The sequence below is a fragment of the Amia ocellicauda genome, chromosome 14 (genome assembly GCF_036373705.1).
Source record: "Amia ocellicauda isolate fAmiCal2 chromosome 14, fAmiCal2.hap1, whole genome shotgun sequence".
Taxonomy (NCBI): domain Eukaryota; kingdom Metazoa; phylum Chordata; class Actinopteri; order Amiiformes; family Amiidae; genus Amia; species Amia ocellicauda.
In genome coordinates this window covers 34,347,807-34,359,817 of record NC_089863.1, presented here as the reverse complement: position 1 = coordinate 34,359,817, position 12,011 = coordinate 34,347,807, and the positions used below count along the sequence as shown (strand labels likewise).

At 37.2% G+C, this 12,011-nt stretch overlaps 1 protein-coding gene and 1 long non-coding RNA gene across 2 annotated transcripts in view; both read right to left on the bottom strand.

Moving 5' to 3' along the window:
• The window catches only part of LOC136767388 (T cell receptor alpha chain MC.7.G5), a 143,012-nt gene that overhangs the window by 60,315 nt on the left and 70,686 nt on the right, over positions 1-12,011 (bottom strand). The gene's annotated exons all lie outside the window — the stretch shown is intronic.
• Positions 5,555-10,928, bottom strand: LOC136767705 (uncharacterized). Its single transcript, XR_010821871.1, has 3 exons — positions 10,798-10,928; positions 6,822-6,984; positions 5,555-6,171 (listed from the first exon to the last, which is right to left on the bottom strand). It is a non-coding gene; the product is annotated as an uncharacterized LOC136767705 (long non-coding RNA).

Here is a 12,011-nt window from a genome sequence, read left to right as displayed (position 1 = left end):
TATGCCAAACTGACGTTGATGAAATTAAAGACTGAATAATGGAATAAGGATAATTTCATTTTAAGTTGCATTTTGCAACTTGCCAATATAATTTTAAAAGCATGGACGTAAATGATAGGTTGCAAATGCAACAAAGGTTATCTTTCAAGTTGGAAGCACTGCCCAAGGGGGAGGGGTTTCTGCACACTTCCGCGGGAACCCGATCGAAACGTCACTCTATCAAAGCTGCCATTGGCCCCTGTACTTGTCACTCAGAACAGGTCCCTTCTCACTTCCTGTTCTATAAAACGTGACGTCAGCACAGGTTAGTCCTCTTTTGCCTCTTTGCTGGACTCAGGAACATAAGCTCTCTGTGTCTGTGTTTGTAATAAACATTCAAACTGCGTATTTCGGCTGGCTGGCTCACTTCATAGTGTTGTTCACCACCGTTTTCGCTACACATCGTCTCTGTCTTGTGTGTTTAGTTATTATTGATAGCTAATTCACATTCTGTCCCGTTTGAGCACGGGAGGTCCGGTTCCGCTTTCGGTTTCAGTTTCGTTCACAAGAAGAGCTTTTTTAAAATAATAGTCATGTTTATATACACTCACCTAAAGGATTATTAGGAACACCTGTTCAATTTCTCATTAATGCAATTATCTAACCAACCAATCACATGGAAGTTGCTTCAATGCATTTAGGGGTGTGGTCCTGGTCAAGACAATCTCCTGAACTCCAAACTGAATGTCTGAATGGGAAAGAAAGGTGATTTAAGCAATTTTGAGCGTGGCATGGTTGTTGGTGCCAGACGGGCCGGTCTGAGTATTTCACAATCTGCTCAGTTACTGGGATTTTCACGCACAACCATTTCTAGGGTTTACAAAGAATGGTGTGAAAAGGGAAAAACATCCAGTATGCGGCAGTCCTGTGGGCGAAAATGCCTTGTTGATGCTAGAGGTCAGAGGAGAATGGGCCGACTGATTCAAGCTGATAGAAGAGCAACTTTGACTGAAATAACCACTCGTTACAACCGAGGTATGCAGCAAAGCATTTGTGAAGCCACAACACGTACAACCTTGAGGCGGATGGGCTACAACAGCAGAAGACCCCACCGGGTACCACTCATCTCCACTACAAATAGGAAAAAGAGGCTACAATTTGCACAAGCTCACCAAAATTGGACAGTTGAAGACTGGAAAAATGTTGCCTGGTCTGATGAGTCTCGATTTCTGTTGAGACATTCAGATGGTAGAGTCAGAATTTGGCGTAAACAGAATGAGAACATGGATCCATCATGCCTTGTTACCACTGTGCAGGCTGGTGGTGGTGGTGTAATGGTGTGGGGGATGTTTTCTTGGCACACTTTAGGCCCCTTAGTGCCAATTGGGCATCGTTTAAATGCCACGGCCTACCTGAACATTGTTTCTGACCATGTCCATCCCTTTATACCCACCATGTACCCATCCTCTGATGGCTACTTCCAGCAGGATAATGCACCATGTCACAAAGGTCGAATCATTTCAAATTGGTTTCTTGCACATGACAATGAGTTCACTGTACTAAACTGGCCCCCACAGTCACCAGATCTCAACCCAATAGAGCATCTTTGGGATGTGGTGGAATGGGAGCTTCGTGCCCTGGATGTGCATCCCACAAATCTCCATCAACTGCAGGTTTGTATGACTCTGAACCAGCTTACTGAAGTGAGAACAGACCAGCCAGTCATCTAGATAAATGAGGACACAGACCCCTTGGCAACATGGAGCCCCCTAGGGCTAACACGACGTTCCTGAACTTGGAGAAAGTGCGTGGGGCTAGCAACAGGCCAAAGAGGTGAACAGCAAACTCGAATACTTGGCCCTCGAAGGCAAAACAGAGAAACTTCCTGCGTGCCTATGCAATGGGGATGTGAAAGTAGGCATCTCTCAAATCCACCATGGTGAACAAGTCACTGGGCTTGATAGCCTGGGTGCGCAGGTTGAGCATCTTGAAGCGCAACATCTTGAGGTGACTCAAATCCAAGATGGGGTGCAAACCATCATCTTTCTTGGGCACTAGGAAGGAGGGAAGATAGAACCACCCTCAGCGGCACAAGAGCCAGTCCTGCTTCATCCTGAAAAATATCAATTCTTATTGTACATCTGTTAACGATTGCATCCCTCACTGCAATGTTGGATCACACTGTGTTAGAGTCAGCCTTCCACCACTGTGAGACATGTGGTCCACCACCCAATGTATATTCAGCCAACGGAAGGCCACTGGTCTAATATAGAGTAACAGATGTGCTACAGTTATTCAACAGTGCAACACTGGTGTTGAAAGACTCTCGAATGGTGTATGGCTGCCTACATCTTAACAGAGTTCCACTTATTTCAACAAAACACAAGAGACTGTGGTTACAGTGAGCTACTGAATGAAAACACTGGAGGATTGGAAAAACATTGCCTGGTTGGATTATTCAAACGGTTGGTTCCTGCTATTCATATGTTTTTAATTTCAATTATTTTGGTCGTTCTTAGCACATTAGTAATTTCAAGCCATATGCCTCAGCGTTTGTTGAATAGGAACTGCAACATACACATTTAATATTTTCACCATATATTTTTTGTAGGTACACCTCAGCAATACCAGAGAGGTGAGATTTTTACTAGAAAGGTGAGATTTTAATATTTCTATTAGTATGTAGCTTTATAGTTTATAGAGTATTGCCCTCACGTGAGAATTATTTTTGGATACATCTATTTAAGCGGAAATCTGCATTACATTCAACAGGTTCATGTTGGGTGGTTGAGTATCTGTGTGCCAGTTGTGGTGGGTTGGTCTGGGTTCAAATCCAGGGCTGTCCCTGTCTGAGAGCATCTATTACCCTGTTTAAATGACTTATACCCACTGTATACAGACAGAAGGATTTGCTTGGTGAAGTTTTCAAATTCAAATTCGTTTTTTTATCTCTTTTAGAGATGCTATGCAGGACCATTTAAAATTGTTTGCACCCCCTTGATGCACAGCACTTTCCTTATTTTCCTGGCTGTGCACCTATGGTCGCACAACAAATGACTGTGGCTTGAACATTCTATTTTTAGTATTTATACTTGTTTTTCATTTGATTATTTACCACTCTAGCCAAGTAGTATGTGGAGTTTTTTGTATATTTCTTTACTTTGCTGGCTTTAATGCAACAAATTTAAATTCCTGGCTTTATGTGCCATCTGTCTCTGGCAGCTCCTGGTCTCTGTTTGTGCATCCCATTGTCACAAAATGTAATGGACCTGTGCAGAGAGTCTACTATTCCATTCTTAGTGGGTACTGGTACCCCCTTCCACTTTACCACCAGGTGGCGTATTCAACTACAATTATTACTTGTCCTGTGACTTAACTAAATACTAAGAATAAAAATAAATAAATAAAAATGTCACACTGTTTGGAGTAAGATGTATTAAGGACTTAATGGTCTCAGTGGCATCAATCCATCACTCACCAGTTCCGTCCCTGACACCATGGATTCAAGCTGTAGAAAGTTCCATATAAATAACAAAAAAATGCATGAATCCAGAGATGACAGGAATGGGAGTGAGGGGGCTTCCAGTGCAATGCCAGCTTCTTTCTTGCTTCAGTAAGGTCAGCCAGACAACTTCTGTTGCAATGAAAACTCAGGGGTTAGGAATATACTTGTTAAGAACCTAGATCATGAGATCTGTTCCAAGTTAGCTACATCTGGACACTCCCAGAACATATGTATATCCATCGCACCCTGGGAGCAGAGCATGCACAGAGGGGTGGAGATCAGCTTTATTTTATGAGATCTCTAAGGGGTTAGATATGCTGTATTTTCTAAGAGAGAATATAGAACAATATGAACTGTGGAGTGCCATAGGCATGCATTGCAGAACAAAGACATGTAGAGAAATAAAGAAGATCCTGGCAAATCATACTGAGACTATAAATCCTAAAATGTATGCAGGCCATCCTTGTCAAACATATCTCAACATCTATGTATTCCACTGTTTTCTCCATTGTGGAAAACATTAAGGATTGTGATTGGTAAGAAGTTAGTGTTTTAGAAAGATATTAGAGTGAAAATGCCATTTTGTTTCCGACTTTGTAAACCTGTTACAAAATGGCAAGTTGTAAGTAGATATGTGATTATAGGTCAAAATCATAATCTTCTGTATCTTGCTAGAATATCAGAGTAAATTAAATTTTGCAAACCATGTTGTTGTGTCTTGTTATAAATCCTTATTTTCTTTGAACAGTAGATGGCGCTGCTCAGCATATATTTACATGCTACCGTCTGCATACTGAGTGGAGTTGATTGCAAAATGGTATTGTAATAAAGATGTTCGAAATTACAATTGCTTGCCAACATTTATTCTCCAGTTCTATTACCAAATACCACTTACTGTATTGAGAGGTCAGAATTGCCAGAATTCGATACCATGAATCATGGTATCGAATTCTGGCAATTCTGACCTCTCAAGGTCCATGATACAGGACTGTCAGAGAAACACAGAGAGTGAAAGAAAGTAAAACAAATTCATAGTGATAAAGTTTAAAATTTGGTAAGGCTTAGCCCCCCATAGAGAGAATAATTGAATGGTGGCAGTTTACCTTTCTATATAATTTTAGAAATGTTAGTATGCACTCTGTCCCAATATCCTGAGGGAAGAGGGAAAGGAATCATAGAACTGTAAATATGAATTTGAAGAAGCATGTTTAGTAACATAGTAAAGTCTGGTGAAGTCAGCATCCAACTGTTTAAAAAAATTTAACATGCTGCAGTGATGTGTAGAGGACATCAACTGTGGGGGGTGTAGCGGGGTCACATTGATGCATTGACAACTTGGGGTTGGGGGGATGGACAGATGGGCTGGGGGTGCAGACAACTCATTGGCAGGTATTAATACAGAAGACTCTGGTTTGGGGGGTGAATAAGGATGGTACAGTTATGGACAAGACCATTCTCTCCTGAATTTAAAGGCATCAGTGCACATTTACACCACTTGATCTTATATCCTGATGCACTGAGCTCATTAAATATAGTTACCAAATAAGAAAGGGATTGGGGGATCTTGTCCACATACAGCAATATATCATCAGCATAAAGTGATATCCTGTGTCGTGATATATTTACAGAAATATGGGTTGAGACAGCAGCATTTTACCAAGAGTTTTATTTGTTTGAAAAGTACATTTGTATTGGTATTTTGCACATGTAAGGTTTATTAAGTTATGTTTTGTTATTTGCATTTAAAGCAGCATTATCTGTTTCTGATAATGTATGTATGATTTTGAAAGTGTTTTCTTTTGTTGCCTTATGTTTGGGAAATGGTTGAGTCTGGAGTAGGGGCTCTTGAAATGTATAAAAGGAGGCTTAATGGGATCAGTAAGAGTGAGAGTTGTTGAGGGAGCCGGCTGAGTGCTGGTGCCCCAGCATAAATCATGCACAACACCTTCTGCATATATGGTTGGATCAACTTTTGTCTTGACATATGTATAAGAAATTTGGTAATGAGTTTAGTTCTTTCTTAATAAGATTAACTTCAAGGGCAATAATATCTGTTGTTGTTTAGCATGTTCTAGAAAAGCTCTTTTTAAAAAAAATTGTTGAGGAGAGCTTTGTTTAGCTTTGAAGCAAATATAGTGGAGGTATCTTTAATAAAGCCTTGAACTGCATTCCATAAAACACAGGGGTCATCTGCTGAGGCATAACTGAAATCAATACATTATCATAATTTTAACTGAAATTGGGTCAAAATAAAATCATCATTTTGTAATAGCGATGAAGTAAAACAACAGCGAGGGGCACAAGGAGACATAAGTGTAAAATTACAAATATTGGCATGGTGATCTGATAATGACATGGTAAGTATGTTTGTAGAATGCATAGTGGAGAGCAGTGCTTCTCATCAGTTCTGGAATGTATCTGAGTCTAGCCAAGAAAAAAAGTGATTTATTATTATTATTATTTTTATTTCTTGGCAGACGCTCTTATCCAGGGTGACATAAGCGCAATACAAAGTGCAAGAACACAGTTCAGTACAAGCCAAACATTACAAATTAAAATTTTCAAAATACAAAGCAATTCAAGGCATAATACATTTTACAAATTTCAATTTACATAGCTAAGTACAGTAAGTGAGGTCATACATCCTGGAAAGTTGAATGTAAGTGCTGTCAGGTCAGAGTCAATGGCTATGGGAAAGCAAGCAAGGGGGAAATCAATAATACAAGTATTAGTAACGCAAGAAGCATGAGGAAATGTTGTAAAGTGCTATCTTATAGGATTTATCTGCCTGAAGAGTTAAATACATGCCACATATCGACAAGGGCCAAATCAGAGACACAAAATTACTCAAAGCTGAAGATGCTAGCCCCTGACCTTTGTGACTTTGACCTGTAAAGTACATAATTCATGACAGCATTCATGTCTGCACTGAGTCTATACATATTCACATTACCACTCTGTACTGCTAGACCAATATTAAAATATATGTGGAAAAATGTCAGTAGGATTTTATTTTTTAACTAACAACACACACCATTTTCAAGTTCATTTACTTTTTTTATATTAGGATAATATGAATGTTTTGATGAACTTCTGGAAAACTGATATTTGATGATTTGGAGGTGTGAAGTTGTTACAAGTGATCCAATATAAAGTGGATGTTTTCTCAATTTACAGTATAGAATAAATCATGGTTATATGTTAATGACAGAATGTATAGATCAAATTAATATGTGGTTTTTAGTGCACAGTAGTAAACCTGTGAATAAGTGGGTGTCACTTTAGCATATGTGTTTAGATATACTGAGAAGTTATCCTCTAGTCCCTTTCCTCTTACCTCCGTCTTGATCCCAGCCATATTGTAGGTCTGAAACAGTGATGAATTTAGTTCATATGAATTGAAGATATGGAGTGAAACCACTGACACTGAGGTGACAGATTCAATCGACTGTGATATCTTTGCTACTAACAATGATGCTTGGCCACTGTGTGACTTGCAGCTGAAATTCAAATTGAATTAAACAAATTATTACAAGATGCATTCACATATTTTGTCAGACATGTCTTCAAAAAGATTTGTTAAGTAGTAGTAATCGTAGTAGTAGTGGTGGTAATGTGACAATGTATTTCTAATTAAAAAATACAAACAATTAACAAGATTACCAAACTGTATTAAAAAACACAAAAGTATCTTCCACAAACAACTCAGATAAAACACACAATACACATTTAAATAATGTAGGATTATAGCTGTAGGCAAGCTTTATCTTAAATTTGTAAATTAGACTTCCATAAACTGCAGCTAATATGAGCTGTGGGGGGTGAAAATGAAATTGGATATGGTATGTGTCACAGAAATACACACCTGTATTATTTATTAAAACTTTGACCCACCCGCTAATAGAAAACTACACAACTGTACTCAGTTGCGACTTCATTTTTAGTAAGATGACACTTCTAATCATAAATGTAACCGCTATGATGTACAGGTTTGTAGTTTGCTATTAGCGGGTGGGTCAAAGTTTTGATTTAATCCGGCCCTAAATCTGTTTGACCTACCACTCATGTCATCGAAGTTTCAACTTTGATCTGGACAAACCACTCAATCATTGCATGATCATACATACTTATAATTTACATAGAATGTATATAAATTACCATGCATAATCTAAATTTACATAGAAAGTTGATTTTGGTATTGTTTTTAGATTATAAAACAATACATTATTTCCATTGACTTTAAGTAAAGTAAAAGATTAACCATTTTGACATGTATTATATATATATATATATATCGACCACAAGTATATATGAAATACAGACACGTATTGATTTAAATACTAAATAAGCAGTGATTTACTCTTTGTGCGCATTGTCACCAGGAGATGGAGCTTCATCACAATATTTTGTATTAAATGAATGGCCAACGGGTTTCAATATTTTATTCCCATTATGTAAATTTGATGTAAGCAACAACAAAAGCACAGCATATAAACATATGTGTGTACTGTTTATCTTTGATTACATTTAATTTTAAATATTGTACACATTTTACTTTATAGATTACATTGAATGCCAGTTGCTAAAGCTTTGTTTAATTCTTGTGATTGATTTGTTTGTGGTCAGGGGCGGGTGGATAGTTCGTCATGTGTCTCATACAGATATGAAGACAAACAATTCTTACGTAGTTTCTCATTCAGTAGGGTTGCTAGCATTTACTATGGTCATCGCTGTTGTCTTTACGATGTTTTGCATTTTTAATTCGAGTGAGTGCTTCTACAACCTATTTTTACAAATATAAAGATTTTTGTTTATTACTACTGTGCACTGTTTATTTCCAAATGTGAACACTTGAAACACGATTATACAGTGTCCCTTGTACGAAGGAATGTAACATTTGTGCTTGTTTTTCAGGGGTAGTTTGTGATAAGTCATCAGCAATACTCGTAACCGAAGCTGACACGTTGAAAATACCATGTGTACATGACGTGAGTGTGACCCATATTGAGCTGTATTGGTATCGGCTAAATGCAACTGGGCAGATACAGCTTGTTGTTAACAGAGGTCACAGCAATCCGCTGGAGTCGGGTTTTCAAAAGGAGACGTTTTCGACGCACCAGGGTAACAGCAGGAAAACCTTGACTCTTACAATATCAGATGTTCGCTTAATGGATACAGGAATATATTACTGTTGCGTCAGAGCCGGCTATCACAATGATACAAGATGTATTAATCTTCGAACAAAAACTTAATGTATTTATTTATTGTTAGGGGTTAATGAATAAATAATCATAATACTTCACAAAGGTATATGGGCAAAAGACAAGACGCAGCCATTTTCATGTCCTAGCAACATAAGTGATACGCGATAAAATGTTGACATTTAATTTTATATTCCATAAAACTACTTACTTTGGATTAACTTATACAATGATTTTATTAAAGAATGATTATTTCATATTAGATTTTGTTCACTCCGAATACTCAAAATGTCCTGAGGTGTGACTGTCCCCGGAGGTGTGCAGTTATAAAAACTCTGAATAAACTCAATCTTGCATGCATGGAAAATGCAATATAAGGCTCCTAAACTGATTCTACAGGGGTTTCCTATGCTAGTATATCACACCATTTAAACAAATATAAATTTCCACTTTTTTTTCTAAAAAAAAATTGTCACCAAAATCAATGTCCTATGGTGGGACGGTTAATCTGCCAAGAAATTCAAGCATTTTTGAAGACGACTGCACTTAATATTGGACAACAGGAAGTCAGCATGTCTTAGGAGGACCCCCTGCACATGCATGAAGATAACTCAATCTCTTAGAAATATAATTTAAATCACCATCTATACTTCCCTGTAGGGCGTGTAATTTTTTTGTGTCCTTTGGTGTGACGCATACAATAGGAATTTATATCTTGCATTAAAATCAATGCAAAAAATAGGTTTTGGTCATAGTAACAACAGTTACACATATATATTTTATATTTAAACTTGTTATTGCAACAACAATCATCACATACATTTATTTTAAGAAAATGTTATTGTCACACCACGTTTTCAGGCCACAGATTAGGTATATCCTGTCAAAAAAAAAAAAAAGGAATTAGATCTAATGTGGACAAATATATTCTCATAAAGGTAAGACTCTATGCCATCCAATGGGAGGTTAGTTTTGGTGCTTTTTTCAATTTAGATTTGTTTCAGTTTTGAAAACCTTATTCGTCTTTCACCCACATACGACATAACATTTGTAGATTTGAATAAAGTGAACTCTTTCTCAGAGCCAGGAAAGCATGCGTGTCTTAAAAATATCTCAAAACCATTATAAATGTTAATTAAAATGAAAATATGTGCCACTAGCGCTTACTAAAACACGGCCTATTAAAAGTAAGCCTATACCGAGTCATGCTAATATGTAGCCTACAATTGTGAAAACTGCCACCAACGTGATTTAACTATAGAATACCTGGTAATCATCCAAAAAGAAAACAAACCGCGGAGCTGAAAATACATATATATTTTCAAAACAGCAGAGTCCTTGAGCTCATTCCGGCGCTTATTCAAGACGCATCTCTTCCGACAGCAATTGTAATATTAGTCCTCTATCCCTGCTAGATAGCACTTCAGCTTATTATGCTGCTCGTTCTTGATTGTTTTCCTCCTTGCTCCCTTTCCCGTAGCCCTCGTCTGTAACCCTACATCTTGACAGCACTTAGTTTTCACCGTCCAGGATGTAGGGAGTCTCTTACTGTACTTGTGTAAATTGTAATTGGTAAAATGTATTATCTTGAATTGCTATGTTTTATCTAGTTTAATTTGCATTAATTGATGCCTTGTACTTCTGTACTTTTGCACTTTGTTTGCACTTATGTTGTAAGTCGCCCTGGATAAGGGCGTCTGCCAAGAAATAATAATAATAATAATAATAATAATAATAATAATAATAATAATAATAATAATAATATTTTCCCAGAGGTGTTACAATTAATGAAAATATTGTATTTGTTTTTTTGATGTGATAAATGGTTTCTGGTTGACCATTATAGGCCTATGTAAAGACGACGTTTAAACATGACTTCCGGGGGCTTTAACTAGCTTTATTTGGTTTAGGACGAATAATATGTACCAATGTATGTCTGATGTTCCTTTCGTTTAAAAACAATGGTCAATGCGACTTCACAGAATATACGAATCATTAAAAAAAAAAAATAATAAAAAAAAAAAATAATAATAATAATAATAATAATAATAATAATAATAATAAATGTTTTGCTATCAATAGTGAAAGACTTCTGAAATGTTCTCATGTTACCGTTTCTTTTTGAGAAGTGCACTCCTGTCAGTGTTGCCAGGTCCTCTCCGTAATTTCCCCCCAAAGTAGTGCTAAAAATCCCCCAAATCGAATATTTCCCTACCCAAAAAATTGAAACAAAGTGAGCTCCGGTGTGTGTGCTGGTGAAGGCAGGTCGCTGGGGGGAGGTTTTGAAGTGAGGTCCGGCGGGGGACGACTCGTGAAGTGTTTTTAGCTTCCCAGAGCATTGTATCCCAACAGTAAATGAGGTGCAAATCGACTGTTGAACAACCTAAATCCCCCCAGGTTAAAATAATTATCCCCCAAGATTTCCATACAAATGTTGCCCCCCAATTTCCCTCAGGGCACTTAAAAATCCCCACAATTTGGGGGAAAATTCCCCAATCTGGCAACAGTGACTCCTGTTCAAATACTTACACACAACGTGGATTGGTTTAGAGCGGAGGGCGGAGTTGATTGAAATATATTCAATCTGGCTACATTATGATTGCAATAGTTTCTCTGTTCATAGCGGTGAAGAGTAACTTAACTAAAATGAATATTGTTGTTCTCGTGATGATAATCTGTATTTTTGTTTCCAGTAAGTGCTTATGTGATCTGAATGTATTCAGAAATATTTCAACACCTAGCATGTGATATTTAGATTATTAAATTATTTAATTGTAGAATGTAATGTTATTTTTGCGTTTGTTTCAGGGATCGTTAATGGTGATTCTGTAACTCAGTCATCAGCATCACTAACAGTAACGGAGGGGAAAACATTGCAGATATCATGTAGTTATGAAAGCAGCTCGTCAAATCCGGACCTCTACTGGTATCGACAAAATCCAGCCGGCCACATCCAGTTTATTCTTTACAGAGATAACAGCAGAATGAAAGAATCGGATTTCGCAAAAGGAAGATTTTCGGCACCCCAACCTAACTCGGCGAAAAGTTTTCCTCTAACTATATCAGATGCTCATCTGAGTGATACTGGATTGTATTACTGTGGCTTAAGACACAATGATACAGAAAGTATCATTCTTTGAACAAAAACCGTTTATTTATTTTCTTTTGAAGAAGCGGGGTTTGATTGTTTGAAGGGAATACACTAGGAATTATCTGTACTTTAACGCTCACAAACTGTAATAATAATATTATTAATACTACTACTACTACTACTACTACTACTACTACTACTACTACTACTACTAATAATAATAATAATAATAATA